Below are 9,748 nucleotides of genomic sequence, written 5' to 3'. Positions count from 1 at the left end.
AGCTGTAGGAAAACACTTTAAAACAACACCCCTAAAATTGTCATAAGCTCTTCTTTATTGTCACACTGTCAGAATACTACATCAGGTGCCGCTAACCTTACAGTGATTTATGACTAAAAAACACAACTGAAGATAAGTTTAGTTTTATCATTTTGAAATGTACACGCGATCTTTTAAATTGTATCTTTTTTTCCACTCTTAGCAATACAACCCACAACAGAGCAGTTAGCTCATAAAAAGAACGTACATTATAAGAATGCTCTAAATTTTCACATTTTGTTTATATTTTATTAGTTTTACTCAGGTTAACATGTGGTACATTTTTACAAAACCTGATTGTTCACATATTTAATTTCTATGGCTATAAAGCCATATATTTTTAATACAATCCAACCAGCAGGAAATGATCAGACTCTACTAAATATTTTAATATTAGCCTGAAGTTGTGAAGTGAAATATAAAAGGGAAAGTGATTTTAGAGCCTGTGACATTTCACACTATTCCATCAGTAATAAAGATATATAAATCAACTTTTCTGGAATGTAATTTGGGAATTTTAAAATCCTAATACCAATGCTATGAAATAATTAATGAAATATGATATGTAAAGTCAACAATGAACATAACACAACAATATATTTCTTTTTGTTACTAACTCCTTTTCTACTATTAATACAAGAAGTTTTCCTTTTTAAGAGACAATCCATTCATTATGCAAACAGAATTCTGGTGGCTTGTACATTGCAAACTTATATTGTTCTAAGACCTGATATATAAAACTGCTGCTCAATTTATTTAGTCCTACATTTTAGACGTGTTTGAAGAACCACATTTCTGGGGCGCCTGGGTGGCTCCGTGGGTTAAAGCCTCTGCCTTCAGTTCAGCTCATGATCTCAGGGTCCTAGGATAGAGCCCCACATCAGGCTCTCTGCTCAACAGGGAGCCTGCTTCCCCGTCTCTCTCTGCCTGCCACTCTGCCTACTTGTGATCTCTTTCTGTCAAATAAATAAACAAAAAATCTTAAAAAAGAAAAAAAAAAGAACCACATGTCTGTTAACAAAAGCACTATTTTCACATTCTTTTTTTCTCGTACTTGTAAATTATTTGGTTTTAAAATTGTAGCTCTGTATCCATCCAAATTTTTCATTAAATGGAGGGCTGCTGATCATCCCATATATGTTAAGTGGAGGGTTGTTGCAATTCTTGTGGGGTAAGCAGGAAACAGTCAGGTAAAAATCCCAGAAATAAGGGTGCATAGGTGACTCAGTCAGTTAAGCAGCTCCCTTCAGCTCAGGTCATGATCTCAGGGTCTTGGGATCCAGACCCTCATAGGGCCTCTCATCGAGCTCCTCATCAGGCTCCCTTTTCAGCTGGGAGTCTCCTTCTCCATCTCCCTCTGCCACTCCCCCTGCTTGTGCTCTTTCACTCTCTGTCAAATAAATAAATAAAATCTTTTTAAAAAAAAATCCTCCAAAATGGGAATACTGAAGATTTTCCACTCCAACTTCTGAAGCCAGGTTATATTTGAGGGACAGGAAAAGGTATAGTGACTTTCAGCTTTTTGAAATAATGAAGGAAGATCATCTAAGTGGATGCTTCAAATGTTCCTTTCTCATATAAGACCATTAAAAAAGTAATTAGTAGACTTTTATATGTACTTTTCACTGGGGGTATTTTGTGAATATATTCACACTAGAGAAGGAGCCTATCTCTTAAGATTATTTATAGAATTGGTTTGTACCATAAGAAAACAGAAACAGAAAAATATAACATTTATAGTAAAGAAACCAAATGTATTTGAGATACAATGTCTCAAAGTTTTGAAGTCAAAATTGAGCAATGTCAGTGAGAGCAGGTATTTCCGTGAGGCTCAGTTCTACATGGGCGGAATCTGTGTAGAATGGAAAAGGAAATCAGAGAGAACAGAACCCAGGAAAGGAAAGAGTAGAAGAACTATTACACAATTCAACTAAAATTCAGAGAAAAGAAGTATTTGATAATTGCTACTCTGCTCCTTAAGTGTTTGATATCTTCCTAACTCCCTAGATTTAACTTATTTAACTTTCTACATACATTCTACTCTTTAATTATTTCTCCAACTGCTCATCATTTCCCAAATACAACCTATACCTTAATTAACCACTTATAGATCCCTGAGTGTTAGCTGCTTCTATAGCTTTGCACATGTTCTGCCCCATATTTGAACTTCTGTTACTTTCTAGCCTATCAGGAACTTCTGCTCACCTGAGTCAGCACGTCGCCAATTGGGGAAAATCTTGTTTGATCCACTTTAGATTTTGTCCTTTGTGCCACCATTGTAATTTGAATGGATTTTTATTAGATTTAGCAGGGTGTATTACAAATATTTAAAAATATATTTTCTACCTCCTAGGATTTAAGTTCCTTATTAGGAGGAAAAATAACTTATTTCCTATACTTTCTGTTTCTATCATAATGCATGGTATGAAGTAGAGGTGTAATTCATTCTTGTTGAACAAATGAGTGGATAATGGATGGATATTTGGTTAGGAACAACTGGTTAGGGACATTACCAAATAACCAATAAAATACAGAATTAGACATTTTATTTCACTGTTATATTTATTTTCTGCTGCCTAAGAGATTCTTTGAGGGTACTAATAAAAAAAGGGGGTGCCTGGGTGGCTCAGTGTGTTGGGGCCTCTGCCTTTGGCTCAGGTCATGATCTCAGGGTCCTGGGATCAAGCCCTGCATCTGGCTCTCTGCTCAGTGGGGAGCCTGCTTCCCCCTCTCTCTCTGCCTGCCTCTCTGCCTACTTGTGATCTGTCAGGTAAATAAATGAAATCTTAAAAAAAAATAAATTAAAGTAAAATAAAATAAATAAAATTAAAAAAATACTGAGATGCTAGACGAGAAAGGGGATTAAAATCACGGTAATCTAGTATTTGGGTCCATTTGCATATTTTTAAAGTGCACATAAGATATATTATTTTCTCAAATACTTTAGTCAACTGGATTGTATTTTTCTCTGTACATCATTGCTTTGTGACTGGACCACTTGAGTTCCATGATTATAAATGTTTGTTGCTCTCAGCTTTCTATCTATTCATTCAAATTCATGTACCCAAGAATCATTCCACTAGCAGTTTCTAAGATAGCAAGAAAACTAAATTGCTTTATTAGCTAATGCTACAAAGTTCTAAAGCTCCCAACAACATGCACAAATATAATTTCTTTGTAATAACAGCCAAAAATTAAAGAGCTCTAACTTTGTGCCAGGCACTGTCATAGGTTCTTTATATGTACTATCTTCTTTAATCTTAGCAATTTATGGAGCAAGTACTATTTTATTTTTTTTATTTTTATTAAATTTTTTATTTTATTTATTTGACAGACAAGAGATCACAAGTAGGCAGAGAGGCAGGCCGAGAGAGAGGAGGAAGCAGGCTCCCTGCTGAGCAGAGAGCCCTATGCGGGGCTCGATCCCACAACCCTGAGATCATGACCTGAGCCAAAGGCAGAGCCTAACCCCCTGAGCCACCCAGGCACCCTGCAAGTACTATTTTAAACCTGTTTGTAGATGAGGTAACTGAAATACAGGAAGTTGCCCAAGGCCACATTGCTAATTAGTGAGCATGTGAGAAAACCCAGCCATAAGAAATTTACTTCAGAAAGTATGAAACTTGTTTTTCACATATCAATAACACAGGTTCTTCAGTGGATCTTCCATATTTACATGTCATTAGTTATTTTGGAAATAACTGATCTTATTTCTGAGTTTGTCAGTAGAATGTCAATAGGATGATTGCCATTTGTAACAGGGGAAAAAAATAATCAAACACTCTTTCTAATTTTAACCAGATTTTTATATGTGAATCTATGCTTCTTCACCATAACCCCTTAAAAAAAGGTCTTTAAGAAATTAAGAAAAATATTGTTAATTAAATCTTAATTAGTATTAATATTACAATTATTTTTAAACTCCACTTCCATTTATTGAGAATCTTTTGTTTAATCAATGTATATAATTAATTTATTATACTTTAATACATCTTGGAACTTAACTATTTCAAATTTTATAAATGTTAATAGTTATATTATTGTTACATATTATAATATATTTATGATATACATCTGCAGCCCTGACTTGGTCCCTGGGCTTTCACGCTAAATCTCCAACTGCCATCTGGTCCTCTCCACAGATCTTTAACAATTACCTAAGTTATTCAAAAGCACATTCATTATCTTTTTCCAAATATAGTTCACATATCAGATGGCTTTCTTTCTATCAGAGATATAATATTTCTCCCAAGGTCCTAGCTTGAAACCTTGGAGTCATGCCTGACTTCATTCTCAATCACTGTCTCTACAGACATTAAATCATCATGCCCTTTCTCTATTGACTTTTATGCCTTCCTTTCCCACTTGTCCTACCTTGATCCAGAACCTATCACAGCAGCAGAGAATATCCTTGGAAATGCACATTGGCCTTCCTGAAAACTGATCTGACACATCTTTTCTTAAACATGTACAAGGAATATGGCCAATTAAATGATATCGCTTTTCTCTTTGTTTGTTTGCTGTTTAGTATCCTTGGCTATTAACACATTGACCATTTCTTATCTCTCTAAATATGTCCTCATCTGTACTCTCTCAACAATTATTCTTCTGTTCACCCTAAGCACATTTCCAGTTGTTCACTCCCCCACCCCCACCCTTATTTTGTTGTCTAACGTGTGCCTTTTCTTTCTTGACACACCTTGGGCATCATTTTGTCCTCAGGGCTTATTTCAAGTCCCACCTCCTGTATGAAGCTCTCACCACCATTCTATCACATCTCTTCTCAACTGCTTTCCCACTTCTTTTCCATGTCACTCATTGGACACTTAGCACATGTAGTTCTCATATTTATGGTTTTACCTGAATATCTTATCTCCTTCACGGGGCTACAAATATTTAAGAACAGGTTTTTAAAAAACGTAATTTTTTAGTCTTATACCTTGCATTCCTATACAGAACAACTATGCAACACTGTCTGTTTATTGAAACACTGTGTCTGTTTATTGAATGTTATTGAGTGCACATGGCACATTTTTCTTTATATAATTATCAAAGTTACTTTTTCCTAAAATGTAAAGTTTGCTCATTTTATATCATGCTTAACCTCAAAAATCTTCAATGACTCTTGATTTTCAGGAGAAAATAGTCCTACTTTGGTATATATTGCCCTAACCATGATTTCCCTTTATACATTTATTTATTTATTATTTTTATTTTTATTTTTTTAAAGATTTTCCTTATTTGACAGAGATCACAAGTAGGCAGAGAGGCAGGCAGAGAGAGAGAGGAAGGGATGCAGGCTCCCCGCTGAGCAGAGAGCCCGATGCGGGGCTCAATCCCAGGACCCTGAGACCATGACCCGAGCCGAAGGCAGTGGCTTTAACCCACTGAGCCACCCAGGCGCCACTCCCTTTATACATTTAAACATTTGTAGTGGTCGGGTCCAAACACATAATGTGCTGACCCTGGTATACCAGATGCACTTTCATTACTTTTTCTGTTTTTGCCAATGAGAGTCCTTTATCTTAGAATTTCATACTCCTGTGAAGTCCAAGTAAACTTTCTATTCACTCAAAATTTACTCTGTTCAAAGAGTTTCCTTCCTTTTTGTTGCCAAAACACTTTGCTTGCCTTTACATTACAAAATATCATTCATATTTGTGCTCTAGTCATGCATGCATGCATATTACTAAGTCATAAGCCTCTTGAGGTCAGCTGCTGTGTAAAATATGTCTCCGTATCCCTATCGATATTCTATCATTATAGTGTAGCAAGCATGCAATGAATTTACACCAAGTAATTTATTCTTCATAATTTAATATTGGGTTCTATTTTCCAATTTGGGTTCTGATACTGAATATCTCAATCCTGTATTCAGATAGAAAGGAGACAGGAATAGGTACTATTTGCAACTGAAGCATCCCTCAACCAACTAGCTCATTCTCATGTTGTCTCTCACTAACAGCTTTTTTTAAAGCAATGCAATTAGGTAATGTTTAGTTGGCATTCTGGCTTCTCTCCCTGGCAGTTGGAGGAGAGTCAGCTTGCGAGAATTTTTAAACTTGGTTCTTGGGAGACTTTGTATGCAATTCCATGATACTTTAGGGCCATTAAAGACTATTTCTAAGAGCAATAGGATTCTTTAAGTTTTAATGGGTTTCTATAAGAGGCAGAGGGTTTACATTTACTGCTAGGAATTTGCCATGCTCATTGGGGGTAATTCCATCAGTTTTAAAGAGTACAGGTGAACAACATAGCTTTTTACATGTGCCTTAGCTGAATCATTTAAGAACTCTGTAATCCATCTTTTTGTGGTGAGATGTGCCATCAAATTCAGTCCTGCCATCTTTGTGCTGAAGCACAACTCTGTAGCAAGCAAAAACAAAGAAATATAAAGTATCTGGAGTAGCAAGGGATTAAGAGACTCATTTACAAAAGTAATTTCTGTGTTTTGGAATCAATTTAGAGACTCTCGATATCAGTTCCTTAAAACTGTTTATAATCACAAATACACAACCCAGTGTATGTGATATAATGTCCAACTAGGGCAGAGTTTGCCATGAAATTCTGGGTTAAATTGAAATTACTGTATTAGGAGAAGACATCTCCATGAATAAATGGAGGGACTTAGTAAACTTTATGTCAACATGATCTTTTTATGTTGGAGCATCAAAATTCATGGGCTCCATGCTGATTATGAAAAATCATAAAATTTGATTGAGGACTCTTTGTTGAATTAAAATAAAATTTAAGAAACTCAGATCTATATGAGCATAGTAGTTATCTTTGTACTAGCAAAATGCTAGCTTACTATATATATTTATGCCCCATACATTATGATTTCAAATCTACTGTAACAAAGAATTGCTCATAATTTGAAAGGTCTGATCTGCCTAGAGTTAGTGTCGGACTCTACAGATTTAAGGACTCAGTCCCACAAGACTGCCCTCCCTTCAGAGGCCAGCAGCAAGTCAAGTAACATATCCCCAAAGTATCCACTTGTATTCAACTTGGCTACAAAGACAGGGTTACCCACTAGACCCATTCAATAATTTGATGTAATGGCCCATGGAACTCAGAAACATTTTACTTGTTTGCCAATCTATTTTTTTTTAAAGATTTTATTTTATTTATTTGACAGTGAGAGAGAGAGATCATAAGTAGGCAGAGAGGCAGGCAGAGAGAGAGGAGGAAGCAGGCTCCCTGCGGAGCAGAGAGCCCGATGTGGGGCTCGATCCCAGGACCCTGAGATCATGACCTGAGCCGAAGGCAGTGGCTTAATCCACTGAGCCACCCAGGCGCCCCTGTTTGCCAATCTATTATAAAGGATAAAGTGGATGACCAGATAAGATGTAGATAAAGTGAGGTCTGCAAGGGTAGAGAGAACAAGAGCTTCTTTCCCTTTGATGTTAGGGTATGCCACCCTCCCAGCACATAGATGTATTCACTAATATGGAAGCTCTCCAAACCACTTCTTTAGGTTTTTTTATGGACATTCCATTATGTGGACACAATTGATTAAATTATTGACCATTGGTGGTTAAATCAAACTTCAGCCTCTCTCCCATTCCTGGAAGTTAGGGGTGGGGTTGAAAATTCCAAGGCTGAAATCACTTGGTTTGTCCCTCTGGCAACCAGCCCTATCTTCTGAGAGTCACTTCATTAGTACAAACTCAGGTATGGTTGAAAGGAGCTCATTATGAAAAATAAAAGGTATTCCTCTGACTTCTATTATTCAGGACATTATAAGGGTTTTAGGAGCTCTGTACCAGGAAAAGAGGATGAAGTCATTTTCAAGTAAATCAATGATCAAAAAGACCACCAGAACAATGAAAATAACAATAAAAGAAAAGAACGAAGCAGAAAACATGAGTATTCTTGCCTTGCATGATTTCGAAGTCAAGTCTACTATTGACTGTTAGCTTGCCACAGTTTTGTGAAGTTCATACAATTCCCCAGTAGCCTTTTAAAACTTTCTGATTGGGGGATGCCTGGGTGGCTCAGTTGGTTAAGCATCTGCGTTCAGCTCAGGTCATGATCCCAGGGTCCTGGGTTTGAGTGCCCTAACTGGCTTTTTGCTCAGTGGGGATCCTGCTTCTCCCTGGGCCTGCTCTTCCTGCCTGTCTCCCTGGTTGTGCTCTCTCTCTTTTTCTCTCTCTGACAACTAAATAAATAAATAAAATCTTAAAAAAAATAAAGTAAAATAAAATTTCTGAGTAGGATGGGAAGTCATTTCTTTAGTACTTTAAATGGGGTGAAGATTGGGTATTGCCAATTTTTTTCTTCACTGGTATTGAAAGAATTTTACTTCAATTTTCTTTTGTTATTTAGCACAAGTGAATATTTTTTAAACATTTTTTCACTAAATAGTTTTTAAGTTTTTATGAACATCTGTTGTTTTCTATACTTTTGTGATATCTTTGTAATGATAATTTTTATAATGCTAATTTCTTTATTTCTCCCACCTACTCTATTGTTAAAGAAAGTTCAAAGAAAAGTAAAAAAAAGGCCTTATCTTACAGATATATTTTTACTGAGCTTTAAGCTTATGTCTTATTAAATTCAACAATACATCTCAAAATTTTGAAAATAAGCTTACCAAAACTACAAATGGTGATTTAAACACTTTTTATATAATAAATGATCTATTATGTACTAATATAGCAAAGAAATTGACAAAATATTCTGTTATGTTTCCTCCTTTCTATACATCTTAATTTTTAAATTAAATTCTTATAGAAAAAAGAAAACAATACAAAGTTAGAATTTCTATTGAACAATAGAATCATTTAGATGTTATTATTAGTTTTCATTATTATCAAATATAATGTACCTATCTAGAGTAAAATAATTCATATCTATATTTGAAAAATAAAAGAAAATAACAAAATCATGAAGAAAATTACACACTAAAAATTTATTTTACTTCTTCTTATATTCTTTTCTTTCCCTGTGTAATAACAGAATTATGGTGAATACAAGATGGTGAAATTTAAATTTAAATTATTGATTATTATTCTTTTCATCTTCTTTTGCCAAATTTTACTAATTTTTACATTGTCAGTTAAGTAGTATTACAATTTATTAATTTCACACTTTAGAAAATTATATCCATAAATTCCCAACATTGAATATAATATGGAATTTCTCAAGTATCAAATTTTTAAAAATCCATATACCAAGGTTTAATAAACATACACCTCAAATTCTCCAAAATTCTAAATATTTATTCTAGAATATACAGTCATACTTCTAATTTGTCTCCCAATTATTAGATAGAGACAACTCTGGATGTGTAATCTCCGATATCTGGTAGCTAATGATTATACAACACCTCTCCAGTAAAACTCTATTGAGGCTGAAATGGTAAAGAATAGTTGAAATATTTTGAAGTCAGTATCATAGCCAGTGACTTGAACATGGTCAGGTGGCTTTTCAGTGACTGACTAGGTGGGAGAGAATGAAGAGTAAGGAATGATGTCTGGATCTCCAGTGTGGACAATTAAGTAAAAAGTGATATTTCTTTCTGATATTAGGAATAGCAGAATATTTTATGGGGGAGGATAATGAACTCATCTTTAACATAGGAAACCTGATACTTATGGGTCACTCAAATGGAAATATCTAGTAAGATGTAAAATATATAGATTTGAACTAGAGAGAAAAACCAAGAATTGACTTTATCAACATGTGTATATTGTCATTGAAG

Source organism: Meles meles, chromosome 5 (assembly GCF_922984935.1).
Source record: "Meles meles chromosome 5, mMelMel3.1 paternal haplotype, whole genome shotgun sequence".
NCBI lineage: Eukaryota > Metazoa > Chordata > Mammalia > Carnivora > Mustelidae > Meles > Meles meles.
The sequence above is the reverse complement of the archived record's forward strand: the minus strand, read 5'-3'. Positions refer to the sequence as shown.